Genomic DNA, 27,110 nt, shown 5'->3' on the forward strand with positions numbered 1-27,110 from the left:
GTTGGACGATCCAACGGATTCGGACTGAGCACAGAATTTAACTTCCAAATTGTGTAAAAATCAAACACTTACATGCACCAGGAAGAAGAAGGCGAACTCTGTCAGACCTGAGTGGGGAAGCAACACATGCAGGATATCAGGCGCACAATCTTAGTGAATCGCGGCACAGGGCATTATCGACGGCTATGCACTTTCTGTGAACTCCCCCGCATGGGTAAGTAAATGTGCCCCAATGTATCATAGGTAAAGGAAATCCTCAAAAATTAATTCACTTATTTCTCTTTTTGGCGTTACAATGCATTGTGTGCTTTATCTGCTCTAAAATTTCTACAAATCTTCATACATTTTATGCAACTATATATTGTCATTTATGTCTAGTTACGTCATTCTTCACATGGAGTAACATTTTTCAGTTGCATATTTATGTATTCATCATTTTATTTAATATAGTAGACAATATTACTTTCAGTACAATATCACCATAAGCCTTAAATAATTCAACAGACCATATAAATAATATAATTCCCATCATATGCTTCATGTAAATTCCAGATTATGGTGACCATGTGCATCTCTGTAGTGAGTCCCTTAGTAAATAAATGATGTGCTGCCATCCCTACTGTATTATCAGCATGGGATTTAGTTAACTAATGTAAGTTAGATGAGCTTGGTTCATTAGACAACACTTAATAACGTTAATTATATTGCTGCGTTAGAGGATTGGAAACATCTAATTATATATATTATATACATATATATTAATTATATATAATTATATATATATAACATAAAAACAAGAACAAATAGCACAACACAACAGAGGCAACAAGTATTTTCTCCAAATTGTTTACAAAAAATACTAGTCCACTCTTCACTATACTCAAGGGAAGCACGGGACACATAATCTTGGCTGTTTTCTTCACTCCGACTTAGTTGAATGGAGAGTGGTTACTCATGTGAGGCATGATCACCCGGCTGCAGGAAGGACCCGATTGCATAGATCCTTGTTACAGAGATAGGTCAAAATGTATAGATGCTGGTCCAAACTCTGTAACCCGAACCTATCATGTGGAAAATAGAGCTTATTTTCAGGTGATATCTTATTTTTTTTCCATGAACAATCCACATTTATTCTTCAAATTTATCATGTTTTTTCACCAAGAAAAGCAGGCATCCCAAAAAGAATCATAACCACAAAGACCATAACCCTTAGACCAAAAATAATTAGCAATGCCTTGGTGGATGGACTTTCTTTTATAAATAATTCCAGTCAAAGGCAGAAAACTGTCGGGTCCCTTGCCATCCCAGCTACGTTTATTGCATCCATGTGTAGCAGTCAGCTCCCATGGCTGACCAGAGGCAGCCACAATGCTTAGGACTGGTGTGACACCAGTAGGACTACACAGTCGGTGTGTGTGTGAGAATCTGGCACTAACCAGATGTGGGGTTATTAGAGTGAAAATATTTTGGGGGTGTCTAATTTCTTTTTGGCGTGCAATTTCTTTAGCGGTGTCTTCTTTCCTATATATAAGGTCTACTATGTCTGTCTTGCTGTATTCTATTTAGGTTTTTACATATATATCTGCCTGGGCACTTTCTTATGAACTGTAATGCAGACCTAGTTTTGGAGCAGGGCTTCTATTTAAGGCATACTCCAAAAACCCAGAAAAATCATGCTCGGACTTATTTACAGTGTAAGTCTAATTTTTGGAGAAACAGGGTAGTCTTAATGAAAAACACTCCATAACGCTTTCTGCAATTTCATAATTATTCAACCTCCTAAAAATTTGCAAATAATCACCTTTGATGTTGCCTCTGGTCAATTAATGATTAGAGAAAATGGTCCATAAACCATAAACATAATTATTATTCAAATAGGTTATTAAAATGTAAGCTAATATGTAATTAGTTGTTATTTAAAATGTTGCTCCCCTTAGCAGAAAAATGTTGTGGACATACACTGTAATGGAAAATTAAAATGCAACTGGCAGGTGACACAGGACACAAGATGGCCGCTGATCACATGTCCTGTGGCCATGTTTCCTGTAGTTTCTTGCAGTGCATCCCGTATGGCCAGTGTTGTGGTGATACCCATCTCAGTGAGGTAATGTGCAGTGATTTCAGTTACACACATCATTACTATGGTAACAGAGCAGGACAATCTGTTACATCATCACTGGGAGCAGAGCAGAAGAGTGAGGAGCCGTTACTGAGAACGGAAGGATCATGGGAGATGTAGCATCCTGTAGTAGTCATCTTGGAGATAACTCCACCTAGTTTAAAAAGCCTATAAAATGTTGTGAATCATAAAAGCAAACTATTTAAGCTCAGGTATGTGAGTAATGCTAATTTATTTATGGCTATATGGTTTGTGTATCAGACTTTCATATTCCCAGAATACCCTTTTAAGGAAAAGATTACGGAAAGATAGCAAAGGCACTGAGCGTTCTTCAAAGAGGTGAGAAGACACGGCACATCCTCTTAAAATGTTGCAAATTTATTGAAGATTCTTTAAAACATCACAGGTGGTAGTGAAATCGCCTACGCGTTTCGAGCACGTCCGTGCTCTTAGTCATGGCATACACTTCATTACACAGGTAAAATATTTAAAACCATAAACCACCAATCACCGTAGAGGGGGTGTGTACACATACGTAACAGATGATGTCATCGGAGGTGTGAACTTCCTGCGGTGATCCCGCACGTGTGTGAATCTCCTAGATGTCAACATGACATGGTAAGAGGAGATAAACATACACGTAACGAGTGACATCATTGGAGGCGTGGACTTCCTGCAGCAGTGCCACACATATGTGATTTCCCCAAATATGGAAAAAAAAAAAAATGACAGAGTAACAACATTTGCAAAATAGACACGTTAGTCTCAAAACCGGGGAATAATAGTTATTAGTACAAAAATGGCATACACATAATAATATCACAGAATATTTGTGTTATATCGTGATGTCTGCCAAAAATATGTAACGATATATGAAAACCAGCAGATAAAGAGAGAAAAAGAGAGAAAACAAGAAAAGGATAAATAGGAAAAATCAAATTTTTTAGTAAAGGAAAGAGAGATCTTTTCTCAGATTCAAGCCTCTGGGAGCCCTCGTACCCAGTTTGAAAATCCAGAAGGCTTCTCGTTTCAAAAGGATTTTATGTCTGTCACCTCCTCTTTTGCCCTTATGAATTTTTTCTAGACCAAAAAAACGAAAGGTGGAAACATCCCCCGTATGTATGGTTGCAAAATGCCTGGATGCTCCAGACATGTTACTTTCAACCCCCTTAGAGCAATCCCGGAGGTGTTCTGCAATGCATGTCTTTAATTTTCTTGTGGCGCATCCCACATATGACACATCACATAATTCACATCTAATGATATAGACTACAAATTTAGAGTCACAATTGATAAACGTTTTTATGATATATGGTGGATGGTCACTATCATGAACTAAAGATGTTAACTTTTTGGCGTATGGACATATATTGCATCTTGTAGATCCACAACGGTGGAAGCCTTTTGTGCTCAACCAAGTATTTTTACTATCAATGTTGGTATCATTTTGAAAAAGACTAGGAGATAATTTAGTGCCCAAAGTGGGGCCTTTCTTGGACACAAAATTGCAACCACTTTTGAGTATGATGTTAAGTTTATCATCTTGACACAAAATGGGTAGATTACTTTTCAGAATATTCACAATATGGGGGAAGTCCACTCTGTATTGGGTGGAAAAAGTGACTTTAGAGTTATGAGCATTACGTGAGGTAGATCTATTTTTACTTCTTAAAAGACTTTGTCGGTCCTTCGATGAGGCTATACTGAATGCTCTATTAATGGACCATTGGGGATAATCCCTAGAAAGAAGTCTCGCACTCAAGGATTTTGCTTGATCTAAAAAATCTTTTTCATCTGAACAGGTTCTTTTGAGTCTGATGAACTCCCCTACTGGAATGGCTTTTAGGGTATGTGCTGGGTGGTTACTTTTGGCACTGAGGACCGTATTGCCCGCTGTTGCTTTTCTGAACAGAGTAGTCCTGACTCTATGTTCAGATGCACAACCTATTAACATGAGATCTAAAAAGGCCATTTCTTTGGCATTCCACTCAAATGTGAAGCGGAGGTTGGCATTATTGGAGTTCAAATGGGCAGCAAAACCTGGCACGGACGACACACCTTTCCGACCACACTATAAGTATGTCGTCGATGTATCGCCCGTACCAGGCGATGCTCCCCAAAAACGGATTTCGTTCTGAATAAATGAACTCCTCCTCCCACCACGACATAAAGAGATTCGCCAATGAGGGTGAAAACCATGCCCCTATTGGCGCTCCTCTTGTCTGCAAAAAGAAAATGTCATCAAATGAAAATAAATTGTGGGTAAGTAGATACTTAGTCACATCGATTAAAAATTCACACAGTTCCACCGAATATAGACTAGACTTGTATAGATGGTGTGCCAATGCAATGATTGCCAAGTCATGGGGAATAGCACTATAAAGGGAACTGACGTCACAAGTGACCCATATAAACCGTTCCTCCCATACAAATTTGTTGAAAGTTCTAAGTACTTCCTTGCTGTCTTTCAAATATCCTGGTAACCTGAGTACTAGAGGCTGCAATAATCTGTCTAGCCATTCACATAAATGTTCATTAAGTGAGCCTATCCCTGCTATTATAGGTCTCAAAGACGGGGGAAAGGTGTCCTTATGAATTTTTGGTAGCCCATGAAATATGGGTATGACAGGGTGGGACGGACAGAAAGCATCTGCATTGTTTTCCGGAACTGAGCGTTCTTGGAGATAGAGATGGAAGAAAACATTGCATTCTCAAAATGCACAGGCTAAACTACCTTTACATGGTAGAATGAGGAATCCATCACAAGCATTCACCATACTCCTGAGGAGGCAGATGATCAAGCACCCTCGGATGAAGTCTCAGCTTGAACAGTGAGGTTTGAACTAAAGGTGTGTAACTCCAAGATTCAGACCTTTTAGAACACATAGGGCCTGTAGAGAAATAGTTTCTTTTGACTGCATTCCCTGCCTACAGTACAATATGCCAGTTGCTTGGTGATGCTCTACAGCTGATTCGTTCCTTTAGCATTCAAATTGATTTTCAACGGAGACAACAAATTCTCAAATATAGTACAAGAAACCAGACAATGTGGTGATAAATGCCCCAAAAGTGTAACAGTAGTGGTTGTTGCCGACTGTTGTCTCACCTTACCAGTCAGGCACAGTTGTTTATATCCCCCAATTATATGGGTCCCTGTTGTGCTCCTCCCGTCGCATTTACTACAATATTGGTCATACGACTGCCCAATCAATTTTATTCTTGAGATTTCCCCTCCTTGTGGAAGAGGGACTTCTTTATCACTCTCTAAGGCTTAATCCATGATAGGACATATATTAGGAAGAACATGGTTGATTTGTGTGAAAAAAGGTGCATCTACTAAATCAACTAAAACAAAACTACGATAAAATAACCTCTACTGATAATTTGAGGTGCCCGTATATTCTCTAAAGTTGACCTGAGAGGCGTCTATAAATTATATGCATTTGTAAAGGAAGAAGAGCGGAAAACCAACTTCAACACCAGAGATGTTCAATATGAGTACTTGTTCATACCTTTTTGTCTATACAGTATAACACTCCTACATTTTGTCAAGATCCAGAACTGTTTATTTGAAAAATGAGTACATAATTTTTTGCACTAGATGTCTTAGATGCCCCCAAGGTCTTAATAGCACTGCTTATAACTCACTGCTGGCATTTTTATGTAATCATTTCAACTGTCAGTTCAGGTCTGCAATTCCCTGCGTTTTGAATAGAATTGGCAGCCCAGACATCATGCAAAAATAAAAAATCAATACTGTGGAAATTGTCTGTTCCGTTAAATTAACTCTGCCTGTTTTTCTCTGCCTGACCTGATTTCTAAAGGACCTCTAGCAATGAAATGAAGCATTTTGTTGGGCGAAACTCAGAAAGTTATAAATTACGTCCAAATATATTTGCATGAAACAGATGAAAGTGCATCACGGTAGGCCGAGAACGTGATCTCTCGTGTTGTGCGGAGACAAACTGAAAAGGAATATTCTTACATCACTCAGAGCATTGAAGTCCTGGTGAAGTTTGGCTTGAGTAGTTACACTTCTTTCAATCTTTTACAATTTAATTATGATTGTATTCACCATCAGGCTATGTCATTTTGGATACCTGGATTTGGGCAAATATTCTAAAACTTTCTAAATGTCAGGCACTGCAAACCAAATTAGTGTCCGAGGCTAATTGATAAACTGGCAAAGTTTAAGACCATCTCATCTAACTATTTGCCTAATAGTTTATTTTGTTAATTTACACTTAAAAATACATAGCAAATTTACATATTTTTGTCACATGGCATTACAACTTACAACAGCACAGGCAGAGATGCAAGTATGATGCAAAGTGGTATGATGATATTCTTGAACCGGCCATGTCCTCATTTCACCTTTCAGAATAGCAACAGGTCCCACTGGCACTTCTTCCATAGGGAGTTTAAAAGAGACAGTGAGGTGCTGGTATTAAAGGCAAAGAATAATAGTGTCACAACTCATATCATATTACATAACTAGAGTGGGGAATAAAATTCATAAAACCCACAGAAAAATACATATTACGTTACAGGGAATTTTTTTTATAGTTATATATGATTACTTGATATTATAGGGTTAAGAGTAGAAAAGCAGAGAAATACATAGTACATATAATCATGATTGCTCTAATAAAAGATAACATAAAACATTGATAACATCATGGGACAAACCCATACAGTGGGAACAGAAAGTATTCAGACCCCTTTACATTTTTCCCTCTTTGTTTCACTGTAGCCAATTGCTAAGATCAAAAAAGTTCTTTTAATTGCTCAGTAATGTATACTTTGCACCATCTTGACATAAAAAAACAGAAATGTTTATATATTGGATTATTTATTACACAAGAAAAACTGAAATATCACATGGTCATAAGTATTCAGACCCCTTTCTCAGCTGTGAGTAGAAGCAGCTTTAGAGCTATAACAACCAGGAGTGTTCTGGGGAATGATACAACAAGCTTTTTAAAACATGTTTTTTTGAAATTTGCTTCCATTCTTCCTTGAGATCCTCTCCAGTTCCCTCAGGTTGGATTGTACTTTGGTAGAGGTTTTCATCCAGGATATCTCTGTACTTAACCGCATTCATCATTATTTCAATTGCAACCAGTCCTTTCTCTGAAGATGAAAAACACCCTATAGCCTGATGCTGCCACCACCATGTGTTAGTGTTGGGAATGTATATGAAAGGTGATGAGAGGTGCCTAGTTTTCTTCACACATACCGGTTAGAGTTAACACCAAAAAGTTCAATTTTCATCTCATAATCTGTGAGTCCTTCATTTGTTTTTTGCAAACTGTATGCAGACTTTTATGTGTTGAAATGCATAGAATGAAAAATTGGAGCGGCACTCACCATAACAGGGCCAATGTTCTCTTTTATTCAATAAACTTACATGATCAAGTTAGAGCGGCACAGAGGGAAGGAAGGACTCACAGGAAATCACAAAAAAAACATCGGCCGGCTTCTGTGATGTATTAACTTGTTCACGGTTGCTTAGTCTGGCTGGATGGTCAAGTCGAAGCCAAAAATCCTTAAGTAAACTTCTTTCATTTAAGGATTATGGAGGCCACTGTGTTCTTAGGAACCTTGAGTGCTGCAGAAATTCTTTTGTAACCTTGGCCAGATCTGTATCTTGCCACAATTCTGTCTCAGAGCTCCTTGGACAGTTCCTTAGACCTTGTGAATCACATGTGCTCTGACTTGCACTGTGAGCTGAAAGGCATTATATAGACAGGTGTGTGCCTTTCTTTAGCAAGTCCAAACAGTTTATTTAAACACAGCTGGACTCCAATGAATGAGTATAACCATCTCAAGGAGGATCAGAAGTGAATAAACAGCATGTGAGTTAAATAAGAGTTTCCCAGCAAAGGGTCAAAATTAAAAAATATCTACATTACTGTAGATAGAGCGCAGAGTGTACATTACTGAGCAAAAAACTTTTTTGATCTTAGCAATTGGAAACAGAAAATGAAACATTTAAAGGGGTCTGAATACTTTCTTACCCACTTTTTAACAAATAAAATATAATTACTAAAAAGTATACTCTCAATTTGTTACCATGAGAAACCTGCACTGCTTCAGAGAAGAAAAAATGACATAAAGTGCCCTTATGCATAGTAAAAATGATAGGTAATATAAAGATAGGTATAAAAGTAGAACATGTATGAAGCTGCAGAAGCAGACATTTTACCAAGTTTTTTCCAGATATGTGATAAATAAGGTACAACAATGCAAATACAAAAATGTGTATAGGAAGAAAAGCACATATTGACCAAAACAATAAGAAATAACCAAAAAGTAACCAAAACCCAAGATGTAGAGAAGCAATTCATGAAAAATATGTAACACATTTTCCGGTATATAAACTGGCCATTTAAGATGACCTCCAACTTTTCCAGTTAATATATATAGTTTGGGATATACTCACCATATAAGACTAAGCACTCTTCAGATGCACATATGGTAAATATTTAAAAGAAAACAAAATCAGATTTCATTTCAATATAGTCATTTTTATTAAGTAAACCCTTCTATAGAAAAAAAATCATCATTTTGCTATCATCTGGAGGTAATAACTTTTTCAAAGACCAGAGGCAATCATAGAAATAGATTATCGCTCTCTGATGACGTCACAGGGAGTGGCATAATGGCAGCGCCCGGCAGCTTTGTCAGCGGCAATGAAAGGGTTAATACGCACGATCGGTGCTAGACAGAAAATACGGTATATCAATGGCATCAGAGAACTATACACTAGGAACCTAGAGCCTAAAGAAAAAAGTTTCAAAAGAATTATACATCACTTTCTGAATGGAACATATTTCCATTCAATCTTGACAGCTAATTCCATTCTTGTTTAAAAATCGAGTAAATTGTCCCAAATGACAACAATGGTATACCCAAAATATGTTACTTTCATATAGGGATGTTTTTAACCACAATATTTCTGCACCACTTTCACAAGATTGTCATTTCAGCGCTACGTTCTTATCTAGTAAAACTACATTCATCACTTCCTAAGTCTTTGGCTTCCTTCCCAATTCACATCATGACACTTATTTATCATTTGTCATTGTGTCCACAGGAACATCACCAAGTACAGATGTCATGAAAATATGTGTAATGGACATGTCACATGGGCTTGTTTTAGCCTTCCCAGTCCAAGTTTCTATTCCACCTGCTTTATATCTGGTACCTGCTGCCTGCACCTGTGCCTTTTTATGCTGATTTCTACTAGATCACGTCTCATAATGGTGATTTTTGGCTTAGTTTTGCCTGAAAACCAAAATACCATTTTCAGTACTGCCACTGTGGCACCTGGCATTTGCACTCACTCTAGATTTTTTGCTGATCAAGTAGGTTTTGCTTGCCTACTGTTTCCACTGACCTACTTGTAAGGGATTGGACATCACTGCAATATATCTGCTCTGCTTTTAAGTATTCAGTGTAGTTTTCTCTATTACCTACTCCATTTCATTACTGGATTTATTAGAAATCAATACTAATTTGCCTCTTATAGTAATTGGACAAGAAGGTTAGCACTACAGCGTTGCAGCACTGGGGCCCTGGGTTCAAGTCCCATCCAGGTCAACATCTGCAAAGAGTTTGTCTGTTCTCTCCGTGTTTGCGTGGGTTTCCTCCTTGTCCTCCGGTTTCCTACCACACTCCAAAACATACTTGTAGGTTGATTAGATTGTGAGCCCCATTGGGGACAGGAACCGTTTTGGCAAGCTCTGAGCAGCACTGCAGAATCTGTGTAAATAAATAAAGGAATTATTATTATTATTATTATTATCTTCCTGAGTCCCCTATGATCATGAAACCTTGGTCTAGCCAAGCATTCATGTGTTGTGAAAGTGAGAGGAAAATGAGCTGCTGCCAGGCGCAACTGTTTCACTGAACAAGAACTAGGGGTAGCCATTAAATCAACATTTATCACATAGAAAATGTTATTTCGATAAGCTCACACACACAGTGATGGTTTCTATAGCCCTCTTTGTGAGCCAACTGACCAGGCTCAGGTAGTCTTTTCTACTGTCATTTGCCTGCATGAAGTCCTCACACATAAATAACACATGAGCTGAGCACAAGTCTGTTGTTTGCCGCCTGAATATGCACAAGTTTATGTCCTCAAGGTAAAAAAGGATAAAAAAAAAGAATTCAAGGATTGAACCTGAAAAACCAACACGCCTGAAATCAGCAGGATTCTTTCATGTATATGTGTTGAATTAGCCTGAATTAATCAGGGTTGCGTTAAGCTCTCTTTTTTTTCTATATTTCCGGCCCATTAGTATCCAAACTGGTCAATTTTTTTATGATTTCATTTCATTACATTAGTTATTATCTATGTGTGGTTTTATATATGCAGTTGTAACCATTAGAAGTTGTAATAATTTTTGCAGGAATCTTTGAGTATACCAAGCTATTACTCCTATTACAACAAGGGCCATCAGGATGGAAACTTGTTATCAGTCATTGGAGCAGATTGATTGTTGCAGAGTAAGACTAGACGGTCTTATGCTGTACCAAACGTATCTGATACCCCGGTCATCATGCTAATTGGAAAAGTGCCTAAAACTGTCTAAAACTGTAAAGCTGTCTAAAAATGTGGAGCAAGGCATTTTTTTTATAGTGGATTTAGATGACAAATGTCATACAAATTTATGACAGAATTCTGTCACAAACTGTCATTGTCAGACACCAAAGTCCATTTTCACAGTTTTCTACTGTTCCAAAGTAACAATTCATTGTAAAAAAAAAAATTCACTTACACTGGGGGGAATTTATTAAGCCTGGCCCCGCCATTGCTCTGTTGCCCAGATCTTTGTAGATCGGGTGCAAATTCCTCTAATTCGGACCTAAGATCAAGTCACAGAGATGAGATTTTTGTTATAATATCCACTGGGTTTCTGGCATTTACTCCATTGCCCAATCCCCGACATGCCCTGGCAGGGCCGGATTAAAGGAGGGGCTCCTGAGGCACTAGCCCCGCGGCTCCCACCACTTTTACTTTTTAAGGGGCCCCCACCAGTTTCCGACAGTCAGCTACTGTCGCTTACTGTCTCTGTGTGCGATGCGCAGCGGCCCGTGGCCACCTGAATTGCACATAGGGGTCTAGGTTGTCAACTGTGTCAGTGAGACAAAGCTGGCATCCTTGGGGGAGTTCGCCAATGCACTGTTTTGGTGGCAGCAGGATGTGATGGGATGATCACTACAGGGGTCTGGTGGCTGTATTCTACAGGGGTCTGGTGGCTGTATTCTACAGGGGGGTGCAGGCTATATACTACAGGGTCTGGCAGACTATATACTGCAGGGGGTTGGCAGGCTATATACTACAGGGGTCTGGCAGGCTATATACTACAGGGGTCTGGCAGGCTACATACTACAGGGGGCTGGCAGTCTATATACTACAAGGGGCTGGCAGGCTATATACTACAGGGGCTGGCAGGCTATATACTTCCAAAAACATTGTTTGCGCCCAGGGGCCCCCACCACCCTGGCACTAGCGGGGAGAGGATTTACATGCCTTCTCCCCCCTCTGTCTTTTTACTTGGAGAATGTATGATAAAGGATTTTGGTAAGTAGTATTTGCTTTACATGCACTTAATAGTCAAAGTAAAAATTTGACCTCACTCTAGAACATAAACATATTAATTCCATGACATTTCAGTCTATACAGAATAAAGAACATTGCTTTTAGGGTCATTGTGGAAATCTATACTTAATCAAAGTCAAAGTTTACAATGAGCAGCATTCCTCATATTCTCCATTCATGTTTTAACAGATTTTAGAACTTGTCTCTGTTAGTTAGGAACAGCTCAGTTGTTTAAAGACTTCCAGTAAAATTCTTATCCCTTCTGATTTCTTGGGTGACAGATAAAGTTAATATTCCTGTCATTACAGAAAGATATAAAGACGATTTCTAAGAATAGACATTTTATATTGAAAAGGATTGACTAGTAGAACAATGTAAGGAGAATAACACTCATTCTTGATTGTCGCCGGTCTATCATCTCTTTGAGAAGCATTGAACATGCATCCTACCCCTGAAAAATCCAGCACCCTGTCAGGAGCATCTGTTTCTGGGCTTGTCAGTGTTTGTGAGTCGCTTACTATAAATTTTGCAGGGACGTTTTTATCAGGCAATCTTACTGAGTCACACAGCTATTTTAATTAGTGCAGGCACATGACCATGTGATACATTGCTAACATATGGCACGTTTGATGTTTATTTCTTCATCCAAATTAGTGTTTTTTTTTTGTTTAATTCAAAAACACATCAAGACAACTATAAAAATTCCTTAAAACACTCTGGCCCACATTTATAAAAAACGCCAGATTCAAGATTTGTGGCGCCCATTTTGCATGAATTTGTGGTGCGCCATGCACTCTGCTCCGGCAAAGTGCACCAACTTTTTTGGTGCAGCTTTATGGTGCACTGTCTGACTGTACACCCGAACGCTCCTTTCACTGCAGAATTTTGTGTTGGATCAGGTATAGTGCAGCCAAGACACAAATGAGTCACATGCATCAAATATGTGTCTCAGACACTTCTTAAATATCTGTGCAAGCAGTGTGTACATGAAAGAACGTGCAAAGTGTTACAGAAAACTGGTGCAGGGGCTTTGGTAAATGTGGCCCTTTATTTTATTCCAAAAATGTATATGTCAATGACTGCAGTTACGTGCATATGTTTCTACATTAGCCATATAATGTAATAATAACAGGTAAGGTCATTTGTGAAAAACTTGACCTCAAGCTTGACCTCATAATATGTGACACCATTAACTCCTTAAGGATGCAGCCAGTTTATAGCTTAAGGCTCAGCCACATTTTTGGATTCTGATATGTGTCGCTTTATGTGGCCGTTACTTGTTTAATAAGGGCACAGCGAGGTGCAGGAGGGAAGGAGCCCTTTATTCTACAGGGGGGCCCCTACTTAAGAACACCTGACTTACAGATGACCCCTAGTTACAAATAGACCTCTGGATATTGGTAATTCACTGTACTTTAGCCCTAGGTTACAATAATCAGCTGTAGGATTTATAAAATGTGTTTGCAAATAAACTTTATTATTAATTGTTCTTATGTCAACCCAACATTTTTAAAACATTTTTAAAAATTGTCACAGAGACCAAAAAAATTATGGCTGGTGATACAATTATAAAAGATACAGTTCCGACTTACATACAAACTCAACTTAAGAACAAACCTAGAGAGCCTATCTTGTATGTAACCCGGGGACTGCCTGTATATTAAAATGTTTAATGTTTCTGTAAAGTCAATCAAAGTGGTCTTGTGCCATACAAAGAGGCTAGTGATTGTTAAAGTGCCGTACATTAATATAACCAAGTAGCAAAGACTTTTCAAGGACCATTGGGACAACAGCACTGAATTTGAATTGCATTTAGAAATATGCAGTGGGGAGGAACTTTTCCGATTAATAGTGTTTAGATGTAAATGCTGATGCAATTGGGAATATGTATTTCCTGTTGTTTTTGAATTGCATTTCCAAACCCAATTCAAATGCAGCATTTAAACACAGCATCAAAGGCTTCAGTACAGGGCCTCCTGTCAACATCAGTTTCTGTTGTTATACAGAGACTCATCAGGGATGTCAAGTTGTAGGATGCTCACTCTTCATTTGGTGGATGTGGACCATATCTGGCTGTATAGGGAGGGCTCTGTTGACCCAACCAAGCTTCTGCATACCAATACAGACACCAGGTCTCTGGCACAGTACATTACCATTTATACAAAGTCGGGTGGTGATCTGACATTGACAGCCCCACATTCTCTATAGCAGTAGTTTGCGGCTGTAATGGGCAAACTGTATATGTAACTTCACAGCTAGAGTCTGTATACAAAGAGAGGCCAGTGGTAATGGACAACGTCGAAGCTGAACAGTGCTGGGGTAACAAGCTCTACTTTTGTAACGCCCCCTTGGCCATATATGTAATTAACTCTAATCCTGGACAACCTTTTCACATACAGTCCTTTAACCTCTACAATCCCCTTATATAAACTGCTAAACTGCAAATACCATGTAAAGCAAAAAAAAAAACTCCTTCATTGAACTTTTCCCTCCCCAAGAACACACACCTTTCTCTTCAGTCTTGTATGCCCTTGCTCCTTCAGAGTTGCACAGTACGGCTTCTGCCACTGTCCTGACAATTTTAGCGGCCACGACCCTTAATCCAGAGAGCTAATCTCCTTCACTTGGCTCCTAGACCGGGAGGGTATGACTCCCTGTGCTACATAGCAGTATTATTGTCCCCAGGACAATGCACTGGAGTTGGTTCATGATTGAAGTCCCCCCCCCCTCTTTTGGCTCACCGGTGAAGGCCCTGTGAATATGTGCTGCATGAAGGAGGTTTTAACACAAAAACTGTGTTGCCTGAGCAATAAATAAAGTACAAATCCAGTATATTCATGGCAGACTGTTGAATCCTCGCGAAGAGCAGCATAATGTTTCCCTACAGTATCTACTTTTCCAGTATCAGAGAATTAGAGCTTATTTATCTGTTATTGAAGCCATATATCTCCAGCACCTCTTCAATGCTTTCAGTGTTTACTTCTTTAGATAAGGAGAGGATTTAGTTTCTTTCAAGTTTTTTCACATCCTTCATTAAATGAAATATTGAGCTTTAATAACATCCTTCTTTTTATCTTAGGACCTTTCATACTAGCTGACACTAAGATGCTTTCCAGTAAATAGTCTTACTACTACTGTATACTGATCTGTATATAATAGCTTCCCCATTGTGAGAGAAACTTATGAAAACAATTCTTACTAAGGAAGCAATAAGTGAGTGTTAAATAAACTAACTTCAAAAATAGCATTGAGATCAGAGAAGCAAAGATTGATTCTCAGAAGCCTAGAATTCTGCGTCAGGCCCGGACTGTTCCCAGTCCCTTCCCAGATTCCTCTTGGTAATTAGGCCATGTCTCATATCATTTTATTTTGCTTGTACTTCCTATAGAAAAAAGGAATTTAGGAAAATCTTTGTTTATCTCTGATTAATACAAAGTTCATTCAACTAGATGGAAACGTTAGTGAAGTCATGGCCAGCCAGTGATGATAAATTGTGCATTGAATCACTAAGAAGTCTGGGTAAAGGCAAGTTCACTAAATATATAAATTTGTGCTTCCAAATAACAAAGACAACATTTTTCCTAATGTATGCAAGTAATTATTGATATTTTGCTCTTTTATAGAAAAAAATACAGTTGCTCGTGGGAAACGAGTGGCTGGAAAGGAGCAGTTTCCCCCCACCCTTGGGAAACAGCTCCCCCACGTGTCCTCCTTTTCAAATATATATGAATAACTCCCCTTACTCGGGATTGGGTGTAGAGGAGCAGGGGGCGTCGCTAAGCAAAGTGATGGGTGTTTTCATATATTTGAAAAGGACACATGGAGGAGCTGTTCCCAGGGGACGAGTGCCTAGTCACATAGCAGATGCTAATGAAAGGTACAATATAACATATATTTTTTTCTGTGAAACCTATTTTTTATACAAGGATAGTGTATGTACTATGCTCTGTGGGGACTGGGGGAGTGCTAAAAATGGGTCTCCTGGTGACAGGTTCCCTTTAATAACGGTAAGATGCTGTTGAGTTTTGTAACATGCCATCCACTTAACTGTGTTTTTAATGAATTACACTGGGCATCTTTCCACAGTGACGACTGCCACATGACACCAGTCTTTTTTATCTCTATACTTGAGTGCAATCCAGTGGTTTGAAAAAGGTCCAGTTTGGGTTGGAACCATGATAAGACTTAATGGTAACTTGAATGCAAGATTGTGTTTGTTAATATGGTGGATAGAGTTTTGATTCTACCTAGCCAACTCCAGTAGAACCACGGTGTACTGTATAACCATTTCTAATTTGCTATATTCGGGGCTTCCAAATTCCACCTGATGCAAAGTTACCACCATTTGCAAATGATTGTAAACTTTACTTAGATTTGAGGTCCATATTGAAAGAAATAAACTACTTTTTAACTTTATCTCAACTAAATGTCTCTTCTTTGTTTTTAAAATTACTCTTCACTAAAAGTCTCAAACTGGGCAAACTGATTCTACCTATCACTCATTAGTGTAATTACTATTGTCCAATCAGCTAGAGTTTCCCACTCGGGTAAAGCTTGTTCTGTGGGCTTGCAAGTTTTCTCTGATCGAACCTTGAATCACTGAACTTAACTCAACGGGCCTCATTTACTAAGGGTCTAAACGCGGCACTTTCGAATATTTCCAATTTGCGCCTAACTGCCCCGGGATTTTGGCACATGTGATCGGATTGTGTCGCATTGGCGCTGGCTTTGACTCAACAGAAATTGGGGGGCGTGGCCGACAGATTCGTAAAAACAGCGTAATTTAAAAAAGAATTTGTGTCACAAGATCAAGCACTTACATGCACCAGGAAGAAGAAGGTGAACTCCGGCGGACCTCGGCGCAGCAGCGACACCTGCTGGATATCGGGCGCATGACCTTAGTGAATAATGGCAGACCCGAATCAGCGTCGGACAATGCGCCACAGGATCGCGACTGGACCGGGTAAGTAAATGTGCCCCAACATGTCCATTCATCACAGTGATTCAAGGTTTGGTCCTGGAAATCCTGCAATCCTAAACACATAGCACATGGGTAACTGCCTCAACTTTAAGAGGCATTTTTATTGGCCAGGAACTGCGACTATTTTCCCCCTAACGTCACCTTTACACCAAGTGTGTGTTGAGCAGCATAAAGGGGGCCATGTCCAGTGGTGGATTGGACCAGCGATCTGTGTTCCTGCAGCACTGTTTTTTTATACACATCCTATAGAAAGGTTATCTATAAATTCCTTCCACTATGTTTCAACTGTAAATTGCAAAGGGTTAGATGATAGCAGTCAGAAAAAAAAAAACATCCATACGAAAAGTAAAAATCCATACAAAATTTTATTATTGTTGTACAGTGTTGTATTACAATACAAGCAGTCCCAGGGTTGCGTACAAGATAGGTTTATGTTTGTTCTTAAGTTGAATTTCAATGTAACTCAGAACTGTTTATTTTAGAATTGTAACTCCAGACAAAATTTTTTTTTGTCCCAGTGACAGTTAAGAAATTTAAAAAAATGTTTTCTCTCATAGGAACAAGAATTATAAATAAAACTTCATTACAGACACCTTACAGCCGATCACTGCAGTCTGGGACTAAAATAAACCATCCAGAGAGCTTCACCAGGGGTTACAGAGGTCAGAGAGGTCTATCTGTAACTAGGGGTCGTCTGTAAGTTGAGTATTCTTAAGTAGGGGGCTGCCTGTAGTTGTATTACAATAGTTTCCAACATTTGTAATATAATAGTAAAAAACTGCAATCCTGCTCCAATTTTTATCCAGGGGTATATAAAAAAGGCAAAGATAAATACTATGATTAGGGTTAAAAAAAATCAGAGGACACAGCAATTGAAGCATTACAGTTTTACTATTCTATTACAAATGTTGAAAATTTTCATTGTACAACATTTTACAACTATAATACAGTTTTAAATGGCTTTTTATTTGTAGTGGTTATTTTTTTTCTTTTTCTGGTAAAATTTGGTTATGTTTAGAGATGAGCGAGCACTAAAATGCTCGAGTGCTCGTTATTCGAGACAAACTTTTCCTGATGCTCGAGTGCTCGTCTCGAATAACGAGCCCCATTGAAGTCAATGGGAGCCTCGAGCATTTTTCAAAGGGACCATGGTTCGGGAATAAAATGTGTTAATTAATTGAAAAAGAATGTCTTCTGATAAGTTAGCAGATGTATGCAAACATCTGCAATCTATTCTTCACTGTTCCGCGTGTATATTATCTCCCGACAAGTTAGCAGATGTGAAGAACAGTGAAGAATAGAATAAAAACAGTGAACACAGTGAACACAGGATCATTTAAGTGAAAAACACAGTGAAGAATAGATTGCAGATGTTCGGCACATCTGCTTACTTGTCGGGAGATACGCTGTCCCGGGATCCGCTGCTCTTCTTCCACTGAAGTCTCCCCGATGTCTCCGTGCCGCTGCCCGATGTTTCCGTGCCCCGATGTCTCCGTGCCCCTATGTCTCCGTGCCCCTATGTCTCCGTGCCCCTATGTCTCCATGCCCCTATGCCTCCGTGCCCCTATGTCTCCGTGCCCCTATGTCTCCGTGCCCCTATGTCTCTGTGCCCCGATGCCTCCGTGCCCCAATGCCTCCATGCCCCGATGTCTCCGTGCCCCTATGCCTCCGTGCCCCGATGTCTCCGTGCCCCTATGTCTCCGTGCCCCGATGTCTCTGTGCCCCGATGTCTCCGTGCCCCGATGTCTCCGTGCCCCTATGTCTCCGTGCCCCTATGTCTCCGTGCCCCTATGTCTCCGTGCCGCTCCGTGCCGCTGCCCGATGTCTCCGTGCCCCGATGCCTCCGTGCCCCGATGTCTCCGTGCCCCTATGTCTCCGTGCCCCTATGTCTCTGTGCCCCGATGTCTCCGTGCCCCGATGTCTCCGTGCCCCTATGTCTCCGTGCTCCTATGTCTCCGTGCCGCTCCGTGCCGCTGCCCGATGTCTCCGTGCCCCGATGCCTCCATGCCCCGATGTCTCCGTGCCCCTATGTCTCCGTGCCCCTATGTCTCCGTGCCCCGATGTCTCCGTGCCCCGATGTCTCCGTGCCCCTATGTCTCCGTGCCGCTCCGTGCCCCAATGTCTCCGTGCCCCAATGTCTCCGTGCCCCTATGTCTCCGTGCCCCTATGTCTCCGTGCCCCTATGTCTCCGTGACGCTCCGTGCCGCTGCCCGATGTCTCCGTGCCACTGCCCGATGTCTCCGTGCCGCTCCCCGGTGTCTCTGTGCTGCTCCCCGGTGTCTCTGTGCTGCTCCCCGGTGTCTCTGTCCTGCTCACCGTGTTCTTCAATGTGTTCTTCACACATATATATTGTTCTTCACATACTATTTTGTTCGCACCGTTCCGCGCGTATCTTCCGACAAGTTAGCAGATGTGAAGAACAGTGAAGAATAGAATAAAAACAGTGAACACCGTGAACACAGGATCATTTAAGTGAAAAACACAGTAAAGAACACAATGAAGAATAGATTACAGATGTTCGGCACATCTGCTTACTTGTCGGGAGATACGCGCGGAACGGTGCGTACAAAATAGCATGTGAAGAACAATATATATGTGTGAAGAAGACATTGCAGATGTATGTAAACATCTGCAATGTGTTCTTTACACACATATATATTGTTCTTCACATGCTATTTTGTACGCACCGTTCCGCGCGTATCTCCCGACAAGTAAGCAGATGTGCCGAACATCTGTAATCTATTCTTCACTGTGTTCTGCACTGTGTTTTTCACATAAATGATCCTGTGTTCACTGTTTTTATTCTATTCTTCATTGTTCTTCACTGTGTTTTTTTAATTAAATGCTCGATCTCGAGCAGGGGAAATACTCGTCCGAGCAACGAGTACCTTAATACTCGAACGAGCATCAAGCTCGGACGAGTATACTCGCTCATCTCTAGTTATGTTCACTATGGATTGTTGCATTGTTAGTGGACTATCTTTATATGTGTAATTTAGCTGATAGCAATCAGCAATCATTACATGGTAATATTGTCCTGTGTGTCCCCAGCCTTCCATACATCGTAAACGCATTGTTTGTGCAGCATGTGTATTTAAGTCTATGTAAGTTTTATCTATTCATTTGCATTTGTATGTAAGAGATTTCTGTTGATATATCAAGATACAGAAAATTTTACAAAAACAGAACAAAAACAGTAACATTAAAACTTTCTGATAGTAATGAATTATTTTTATATTTATTTCCTTATATTTCCTTACATCACAAAGGAAGATCACTTGGTTCACAGATCACTCCAACAGGTACAGTGCTTATACTTTTGTTGTATTCCTTGTACATTTTGATGGAAACTATTTTAGTTCCCAGCATTCACTTCATGTCTTTTTAACACCAGATACTGGTTAATACATGCAGTAAAATTTGCCCTGTAGGAAGAAATGCTCAGCCACTTCCCAAGTGACAACAGTTGGCTCACATCTAACTGCAGACCTGTGATTTGCTAAATCACAATTGTCACACTTGCTTAGTTACAAACATTCATCTGTGTACCTATTTCTGGGACACATTCAAAGTGGGAACTGCATTCAGTTTAACCTCTCTTCTGTTCTGTGAGAAGCCTGTGCTCAATAATGCAGAGAAAACAAATACTACAACCTGTATTATTACATGGTATTCTATTTATTCACTAATAAACATTGTTTCCATACATTTTATTTCTTTAACAATTTGTGTTTTGTTAGCAGACACTAATAATTGTTACTTGTAATAACATGGAACCAATGATCATTAGTAAATGCCATACTAGAATACATAGCCCCCTTCTCATCACCGTCAGTGTGGCCGCTCTCTGTTCACTTATATCAGAGCACCCATTATAGCCGAGTATATTCGCTGCACTATTTTTGTTGTTCCTTTAGATTTGAATACAGATTGCTCACACATGCTCACCAAACATTAAGCAGACCTCTGTTCTGACCTCTGTTATCACTAAACCAATTACTTACCCAAAAATACAGATTTTCCAGGATTGCATCTCTAACAAACCCCTCAAATATTTTCCCCACCACAGAAGTTAGACTCACAGGTCTGTAGTTTCCAGGATCGCTTTTTTGATCCTTTTTTGTATATTGGTACCACATTTGTTATGCACCAGTCCTGTGGAACATAACCAGTCCTCAGGGAATCTTCAAATATTAAAATTAATGGTCTGTCTATCACAGTACATAATTCATGCAGAACCCGGGGGTGTATGCCATCTGGCCCCGGTGATTCCTCTATCTTAGTGGTTGTGAGATGGCGCCGTACCTCTTCCTGGGTCAAACTGTTGACACTCCAAAGAGAATTTACATTATTACTCATTGTGTCTTTCACCAGGGGATTTTCCTGGATAAAAACAGTCGAGAAGGCGACATTCAGTAGATTGGCCCTTTCCTCATCTCCTTCCACCATGACCTGCATGTTATTCCTCAGAGGGCCCACACTCTCCGTTTTCAGTTTCTTATCATTTATATAATTGAAAAATAATTTGATTATTTTTGCTCTCCCTGGCAATATTTCTCTCAATGCTGTAAGCTGTAGAAGCAAGATAGTAACAAAGTAGTTTTCTCATCATTCTTCTTTCACCACTAGTTTTAGATAGTAAATAGGGAATTACTTTAAAATGAGTAGAAAGCCCCTTTATATAGTGAGAACTGATCACCCCATTATCCGTATTATGCCTGCAGCAGCTACATATACACAACAGAAAAAAGTAAGGTTGGTTCCAGACAGCCATGTTTATACTGTATGGCAATATTCCAGCTGTATTTCCCTTAGCAACACCATGCGGGGAAATAGAATCACGGCATAGTAGTGCTCCAAGTCCCTGTCTTTTGGTGGGATTGTGGTAATGTTAACATACTTTCACTATGGAACTGTAGTCCTGCAAAGTGGTCCTTGCACAATGTTTAGTCTAGAAAATATGGTCAACATATACAGACTGAGCAAAGCCGTGGGAAGGTGACACAGTTGCGAGTCTTAGCCTCCTCAGGCTGCACATGTAGCATATTACATGTGAATTTGTCATGCAGTATTTCTATGCAGTATATCCACAGTGTAATACAGTTGCAGTATAATTTATGAAATTAATCCAATCTACTGTGGATGTATAATCTGAAACATCATTTAATTGATCCGGATCTCGGTGGCGAATTTGAAATTCAGGACTGCACCCCATACGGCAACAACGGCATAAAATGCATCAGACATAAGAAGATTTCCTAATGATTTTGGAACTACTGTTGGGGTAAATTCCACAACCATTCCGCAATGTGTGTAGATAGCCACATCCATAATTTATGAATTGAAAACCGTAATAGGCATAAACCAGGACTTCATTACAGCAGTGAAGCAGCAGCCTGGCCACAGGGTAAGCAGTCATGGAATCCCCACATGCTACTTTATTCTTTACTTTAAGCAAGGGCCATGATGACAATAATTGCAATAGTTTGGCTACAGTCCTTATTGACAACATAATTGATCTTAGACCTATTGCCCACAAGCGAGTTTGATTCATCAAAACTGCATCAAACTTGCATTGTGTGGTTATTGGAACGTGCGGCCCGAACGCTCATTAATAGCAGCATGTCAGTTCATTTCCAGTTTCTGAACGTCTGGCCAGATGTTCCAGCAGTTTCCAATGGAAGTTTGATGCAGGTTTGAGACATCAAACTCGCTCATGGGCAGTAGGCCTTATTCACCTGCTATGACTAAGGGTAATGCCACACATTGTGTTTTTGGACCGTTTAAAGCATGCATTTTCAGTCCATTTAAAAATGCATGCGTATTTGAATGTTTGCCATGTGTTTAGCTGGTTTTAATCTGTTTCACAGCTGCCTACACTTCTAGAAATGAAGATAAATAGGTTCAAAGCAGCCAAACGCATGGTAAACATTCAAAAACACATGTGTTTTTAAACGGACTGAAAACGCGTGCTTTATAATGGTCCAAAAACGCAACATGTGGTACACCTTAAGGCTCCCATTGTTTTTGTCCATGTGCTATCGATTGAATCAATGGATAGCACATGGACAAGGTAATTTCTATGTGCTCATACACATGCTCATGTGCTAATGCCGCAAAACTCGGAGCAGGTTCTATCCACGCCCATTTGCCGGTGAGCTAACCTTGCATGCCAATGAGACACGGGCTGCTAACTCAAGTCCACTGATCCATTATTTAAGAACAGGAAAGCGCATATTCATCACAGGTAGGGTGATTACCAGGACTAAGTGACCAGTGCTGCGCAATGTAACCATGCAGCGTGCCGATTGTTGATTTACCTTTTATCTATAGCTGTTTAATTAAATGATCAAAGCAAGAGATACCTGGAGATAGGTACACAGCGATCTCTGATTTGAGATGGCAGTTGATGAAAATTATGTAGCAAATTTGCATCGTGTGGTCTCAACCATAAATAATATCTGCACTTCATGATGCCTATATAATTTGTTAATGTAAAATGTGGCTTTTCTTCAGGCATTTCTCTGTGTGTAGTACTGCCATTTTCAAGGCTTTCTACAGTAGTGGTAACTGGAATTGATTGAATTGATCTGTGCTATTTATCAGTACAAGTCACATAAAGGGCTTTATTGAACAGAAACACCAGGAATGAGCCATTCTCTTTAATCACTTCCTTAATCTCCTGGAGGATCCACGCTGACATTCCTTTTAGTCACTGTGGCTTCCGACTTGACCTTCAGCCTAGAGTATACAGTGTCCATAGTTTTGTATAATATAAGTAACACATTATGGAAGATTTACTACTGTATGTAAAATGTGACAATTGAGGTTCAATGTCGATAAACCCAAAGTTATGTACTTGGGGACAAATAATTCACATGCAACATATATCCTTGGAGAAGTAAATCAGGGAGAGTCTCGTGATGAGAAGGACCTAGGTGTACTTGTAGATAATAGATTGCCCTTAAGGACACAGCTCATTTTTGTTTTCTCTGATTCGATCTTTCACTTCCCACTTTCAAATATTCAGAACTTTTTTAATTTTAGCCTTAGAAGGACTTGTTTTCCACCTAACAAATTGTACTTCCTATTCATGGTACCATTTCTCCTAAAAAAAAGACAACCCCCGGAAATAAGATCTATTGCAATCTTTCTTAAGCTTAGAAATATAAGGCCTCCCCTGAAAATAAGAGCTGGCTCCCCCCATGCTATACATTAGAATTAGAGATGAGCGAGCATTAAAATGCTCGGGTACTCGTTACTCGAGCCAAACATTTCCTGATGCTCGATTGCTCGTTTCGAGTAACGAGCCCCATTGAAATCAATGGGAGACCCGAGCATTTTTTAGTAAAATTAAAAACTGAACGAGCACTGTTCAGTGCAGATGTTTTCACTAAAAGAACAGAGTGAAAGAACACTGCAGAACAGATTGCAGATGTTCGCAGATGTTCGCGTGCAGAACGATGTTCTCTGCAATAGTATTTGAAGAACAATATGTGTGAAGAATAACTTGCAGATGTTTGGAAACATCTGCAAGTTGTTCTTCACACATATTGTTCTTCAAATACTATTGCACCGTGCAAGCGTGTCTCCGGGACATCTGCGATCTGCTCCGAAGACACGCGTGCAGAACGGTGTTCTCCGCAATAGTATTTGAAGAACAATATGTGTGAAGAACAACTTGCAGATGTTTGAGATTCTGCACAGTGTTCTTTCACTGTGTTCTTCAATTAAATGATTAAATTAAATGTTTTAATTGTATTTTTTTTACTGTTCTTTACTTTTTTTTTAAATTAAATGCTCGTTATCGAGCAGGGCAAATACTCGTCCGAGCAACGAGCCGGTCCGAGTATGCTAATACTCGACCGAGCATTAAGCTCGGACGAGTATACTCGCTCATCACTAATTAGAATTATTAGATCATTTAGATACTGCAAAAGGTTGTGACATGGGTGAAGAAATGTATGCAAATTCGCTACAAGCAGCAACCTGAACAAGTGCTTTTGCTAAACATGGAAGACTGGGATCAGTGATTCTAATAACAGTCATCAAAAGAGATGAAAGATGCGTGGTTTCTTGTGCTGTAGCTCATCAAGAAATTTCTAGAGAGATTACCTTACATAATCCAAGGCAGGTCCAGATTCTTGACAGTGTTCAGCTCCTACTGCTCCATCTCTTGGATGTCACAATAGTCTAAAGGGTGGAGAAGTAAGAGTTCTCCTTGTGGGGACCTCACCATAAGAGGTTGCCATGCTGGCGTGTGGAGACTTACAGCCATTGATGCACCACTAGGAGATTCAGGGAAATATGCAAATAAACTTCTTTCTACTTTCTCCCTAGGGTCTCTGACTATCTGGCATCCCTGCTCCCATGATTAGCGTGGAAACAGAAGAAATCGCAACAACATCTAAATTTTCGCTTCAGACTCAGATTTTCGCACCCGCGTTCATCAAGCATGACTTTCTAGAAGCCTAATGACATGATGCAGGATTAACGGGGCTTATTTACTAAGGGTCAGGGATCGCATTTTCGTCGAACTGTTTGCCATTTGCGGGATTTGCGCAGCTCTGACAGGTATTTAACAGGGATTTGCGATGGGATTGTACCGCGCGTGATTGGTTTTTGGCGCAGCTGCCCTGGCATTCATGCAACAGAAATCGGGGAGCGTGCCGTCAGATGATCCTATGGATTTGGACTAAGCGCTGACTTTAAACTTTAACCGGTTAAGGATCGGGCCCTTTCCTGTTTTTTCATTTCCATTTTTCACTCTCCACCTTAAAAAATCTATAACTTTTTTATTTTTACAAGTAAAGGGCTGTGTCACAGTTGGTTTTCTGCAAAACAAATTGCACTTCATAGTGATGGTATTGAATAGTCCATGCCATGTACTGGGAAGCTGGAAAAAAATTCCAAATGCAGTGAAAATGGTGAAAAAAACGCATTTTCTTGTGGGCTTGGATATTACGGCTTTCACTGAGCGCCCCAAATGACATGTCTACTTTATTCTTTGGGTTGGTACGATTACGGGGATAACAAATTTGTATAGGTTTTATAATGTTTTCATACATTTACATGCACCAGGAAGAAGATGCTGCACTCGGACCTGAGCAGGGAAGCGACACATGCAGGATATCGGGCGCACGATCTTAGTGAACAGTGCATTCCCACTTTAGGTGAACTCGGTCGGACGGGTAAGTAAATCTCCCCCAATGTGTTGGTAATATTTTCCTTATCCCATCCTGGAAAATGTATTTGCATGGAAATACAAAAAGCCCATTTTAAACAATTATAAAATAACTTTATAATCATGTCTAGTATGTTATCCCCGTATGTTTCCACAGTCTAGTGTCCATGGACACTACACATAACTATTCATTCTTTACTCCAAATACTATATTACATTACATTATATTTTCTGATCTTTAAAGTAATATATTCACGCAATTTATTATTAATACTGTGATGTGCCATCATTAGGGCTTTTAGCTCCTGCTCACAGTAACTTCAAAACATCAAGTGAACATTTCCTTCACGACACATAGCAATCCACCTGTCTATAACTAACCATAAATCACTTATATTTTTGATGATGTTTTTATATAGAGCTTCCGTATGCCTAGAAATCTGCTGCAGCACCTCCCTTCCTGCTGTTTCACTGCATCATTTACATTAAATAATCATTATTGAAAATTGCATGTCATTAATAAATCAGGCAGCATTCCCGGTCCGTGGGAGGGTAGACCTCATATATGAAAAATTGCAACTAAGCCATATCAATGCCCTCATAAGACAGTTCTTTGTGACTTGAGCAGTAGGTCAGATGGTCATCCGGCTTCGAGGAACTTTTTATCAGGGATGAGATGAAGTAATGCTCTGTCAAGTTGTTTCTAGTTTGGTCCTTTGATGCATCCCATGGCTTCAGTGCATTTCATTAGAGCCATTAACAGAGACATCAGTGTGAGTGGAGGGCATGCTGCCAAGCCATACACCATCTTAAAATGTTACAAAATCTGAAATGACTGCGAGCCTCACACAGGGAACAATGAGCTCTAAAGGAGATCATGTACTGGCTCAGCGACAGCATTATATGTGACTGTGAAAGGCTTTGCCTATATCTGCTGCTTGGGAAAGATGAAAAAACACTCTGTAAAAAGCTGACAATCATTTTTTTTTATTGAATGGCTTGAGGCTCTCCTTATTTTAGCTCATTGCCGTGGCTCAATGTAATTCCTTGTGAGGGGGCATATAGAATAGAACTGCTTCCACTTATCAAATACATAAGATATCAGATAGAGCTCAATATTGGAACAGTCTAGGAAATTTACAAGTCTTTTATTATTCATTCTACGACACAATAGGTCGACGTTTAAATAAGGATATTGTCTCAGAATGCAATCGCA

Source organism: Engystomops pustulosus, chromosome 3 (genome assembly GCF_040894005.1).
Source record: "Engystomops pustulosus chromosome 3, aEngPut4.maternal, whole genome shotgun sequence".
NCBI classification, from domain to species: Eukaryota; Metazoa; Chordata; class Amphibia; order Anura; family Leptodactylidae; genus Engystomops; species Engystomops pustulosus.